This window comes from Trichechus manatus, unplaced genomic scaffold (assembly GCF_000243295.1).
Source record: "Trichechus manatus latirostris isolate Lorelei unplaced genomic scaffold, TriManLat1.0 scaffold00392, whole genome shotgun sequence".
NCBI lineage: Eukaryota > Metazoa > Chordata > Mammalia > Sirenia > Trichechidae > Trichechus > Trichechus manatus.
In genome coordinates, this window is record NW_004444328.1 from 231,610 (window position 1) to 235,624 (window position 4,015).

The window sequence follows — 4,015 nt, forward strand, 5'->3', positions numbered from 1 at the left end:
CACTGGAAGTACATAAATAAATCCTCTGAAACACATACAATTCTTATAAACAGTTAATGTAACCTATCACCCATTAGTGCAGAAAAAGAAGTTTCTCACTGGATTTCATTTATTCAATGCCTGGAGTAATAAAATAAAAATTACACATAGCATATCCAAGCAGTACACATTTATGTGTATAATACAGATACATGCACATCTATATTACACATAAATATCTACAAATATAAGAATCAAATACATGTATACACATATATAGATAAACACACAAACAGATATTTTTTGTAGGATTAAAATGAGATATGGAGATACGGACTGATTAGTTCACAGAAAACCAAGAAAGAAGTTTCTTCTAGTTTTCAAAGAGGGAAATATTCTCACCTCTCTCATTACAACTTGTGATTTTATGTAGTGAGGTAAAGGGTGATGTCACACCAGAGTATTAATGTTACCTATTTGATGGCAAGTTAATGACAAAGCAAGCAAAGTTTTATGCATGCCAGACCAGTCAGATGATTTTAAAAATACACTTTAACCGGCTGTAAATGCTCATGCTTGGTCACAAAAGATCCAGTAGCCCCATGCTCTACCTTCGGACATAGCTTTACAGAGATGAGTACTCAAGAGCACGATGTAATTTGGAGATGTCCATGTTTGTCTCCTTAGTGCAACTGTTTTAGAGGCTTTGAATCTCAGAAGCATTAAAATGAACACACCAGGAGTTCTCATCTAGAAGTGGTTCTAAAAGTAAAGTGAAATATCTGGTCTTTAAGAGTCTGAAGAACCATTCTAGGGAGAGATGGGGAAATATATTCAGGTGCTGCTAGCACAAGCAAGAGAATATGTGAGAACTCAGCAACTGGCAACAGCTAGTGGGAGCTGGTGCCATGAGGAGCTGCTGAGAATTATCAGTAGGAATGACTCCAAGGCAACTTTTTTGTTGTTGTTGTTATTTTTGCTCATTGCCTCTGAGGAGGACTAACAAGGGTTTTCTGGTTGCTATTCTAAAAGGCACCAATGACAGCTTATTAGGGAAAGGGGAAGGGGGCGGAATTTATTGCTTGAAAGTCTTCCAAAACTATCATCTGAGTCACATTTTCTATTTTAAACTTTCTCTTTACTAGCTGTCTTAGCTATCTAGTGCTGCTATAACAGAAATATCACAAGTGAATGGTTTAACAAGAGAAATTTATTTTCTCACAGTCTAGCAGGCTGGAAGTCCGTATTCAAGGTGCCACCTTCAGGGGAAGGCTTCCTATCTCTGTCAGCTCTGGGGAAAGGTCCTAGTCATCAATCTTCCCCTAGTTTAGGAGCTTCTCAGCACAGGTACTCTGGATCCAAAGAACGAGCGCCCCTCCTTGTTCTTCATGCTTGGTGGTAGTGAAGTCTCCCTGTCTCTCTGCTAGCTTCTCTCTTTTATATCTCAAAAGAGACTGACTCAAGACACAACCTAAGCTTGTAGATTGAGTCTTGTCTCATTAATGTAACTGCCTCTAATCCTACTTCATTAACATCGTAGAGGTAGGATTTACAGCACATAGGAAAATCACATCAGATGACAAAATGGTGAATAACCACACAATACAGGGAACAATGGCGTAGCTAAGTTTACACACATTTTAGAGGGACACAATTCAATCCATAACCCTAGATAAGGAAGGAGATCCACAAAGCTCTAGTTGAAGCCCCAGGCAATTATTGAGTGTGTACAAAATAATTCTGCCCCTTAATTTTTTTTCCAGAATAAATATTGAGTCTTTGGGTAGGAAGGGTATATGTAATTGGTGAGAAAACAATTTTCCAATTTTAACTTTTGCATGTGAATAAGTGATCCATATGATTTCAATGCATAGTCAAAGAATGTCACTGCTACATCTGCGAGTCCATAATATGGGTGAAAAGAAAAATCTTTTAGAAATAGGGGAAAATGAATATAGGATTCTCAGGGAAATGGAGGTAGTAGCACAATGCTAAAACTGTGGAGAAAAGAATGTTGCATAAAGAAATAAGTAAAAATACACGTAATGTATTTATTCCTGATTAGTCTATCAATCTCCTCCACTATAGAGTTACCATCTTGTGGGCAGGAATTATGTCTTATCATACATCATCAATGAAAAAGAGGAATATCCTCAACGAGATGGTTTGACAGAGTGGCTGCTACAATGGGCTCAAGAATAACAACGATTGTGAGGATGGTGCAGGACGAGGCAGTGTTTAATTCTGCTGTATGTAGGGTCTCTATGAGTCGGAACGAATTCGACAGCACCTAACAAAACAACAGCATCAATCATCTGCCTCCATATTCCTTAATACAGTTCTCTGCACTTACTAACTACTAGGGATTGAATTTTGTAGATTTCGAATGGTTAAAAATTACTTATTTTAGAGATCACTTTTTCCAGAAGAGTTTGTGCACTTATTAGTAAACAAGAGCCAATACACAAAATAATTAAGATCAAAGGACGCAGACCAAAAGGATCATTCTATGAATTATGATAGATAGATCTTATCTAACAAAGCTCTAAATGTCATTTTTATAATTTATAATCTCCCCATACGAAGGCCTTTGAAGATTAAAAAAAAATGATAAGAGGTAATATGAATTACTACAGGTGACCTCTGGGACTTCCTAGAATTGACACTGCCCTCCATGTGACAGCCCGCCATGTGACACTATGAATCTAGTCTTATCCTTGGAAACATTCTTCCAAATAATCAAGTGTTGGCAATAATCTCACTACTTGTGTATATATGTTGCAGTCTCTGGACTCCTTCCTTACTGAATCTCCTCCAAGATTTATAAATCTTTGCTAATGTAAAATAGTCTTCTCTCAATAATTTGACTAGGGCAACTTTGACATCCTTATTCCTCAGGCTGTGGAACAGGTAAAACACGGAAGACACTTTGTCTTGGTCCATGAAGCTGATCCTTGACGGCTGCAAGTACATGAATGGTGCAGAACCATAGAAGATTGTGACAGCTGAGATGTGGGAACTGCAAGTGCTGAAGGCTTTGGACCTGCCCTCGGTGGAGCGGATTTGCAGGATGCTGGCAATGATGGAGACATAGGAGCCAAGGATGGCCAAGGTTGGTGCAAGAATGTTAAATGCACTGAGACACAAAAGTACCAGTTCATTGACATAAGTGTTGGAGCAGGAGAGCTCCAGTAGTGGAAAAAGATCACAGAAGTAATGGTTGATTATTTTAGCCTTACAGAAAACCACTTGTAGCATGCAACCTGTGTGAACTGTGGCACCAATCAAGCCCGTTATATATACCTCAACTAGTAACCAGGAGCAGACCTGATAAGACATGGTGACATTGTCAAGCAATGGGTTACAGATGGCAACATAACTATCATATGCCATCACAGCCAATATATGACATTCTGATATAATAAAAAAAAAATGAAGAAGTAGAGCTGACTCATGCATTCAGGATAGGAGATGGTTTTCTTCTCAGTCACAAAGTTCACCAGCATTTTGGGGGTAATGACAGTGCAATAGCAGAGATCAGTGAAGGACAAACTGCTGAGGAAATAGTACATGGGGGTACGCAGTTGAGAACTGAGCCCAGTCAGTGTGATCATGCCCAGATTCTCCATCACTGTGATCACATAGACTCCTAGGAAGAAAAGAAAGAGGGGCAGCTGGAGTTCTGGCTTTTCTGTTAGCCCAGCAAGGATGAACTCAGTCACTGTGGAGTGATTTCCTGTTGCCATTTTCCTCTGGGAATTTTACAGAGGAAGGAGAAATATGATGTAGATATATATTTATGCAGTGTGAAACAGATACAAGTCTTATCATTCAGGTATCTCCATTTCTCTCTCACTGTTCCTGCTTTATGTTGAAAGTTAAAGACTCTGGGATCTCAGTACTATGAGTCATGGAAATAAACATCAGATGGAATTGTCTTTTTTTTGTTGTTTCGGTGCTCTAAGACTAGGTCTTAGTACTGAGCAGTCTCTGAACATCCAAAGAACTGTTCTGATAACTTAGAATATTGAGTGTT

The 4,015-nt window shown here is 38.7% G+C and overlaps 1 pseudogene; it reads right to left on the reverse strand.

Moving 5' to 3' along the window:
• Nucleotides 1-2,800: 2,800 nt before the first annotated feature.
• Nucleotides 2,801-3,725, reverse strand: LOC101349779 (olfactory receptor 150-like; annotated as a pseudogene).
• Nucleotides 3,726-4,015: the final 290 nt, after the last annotated feature.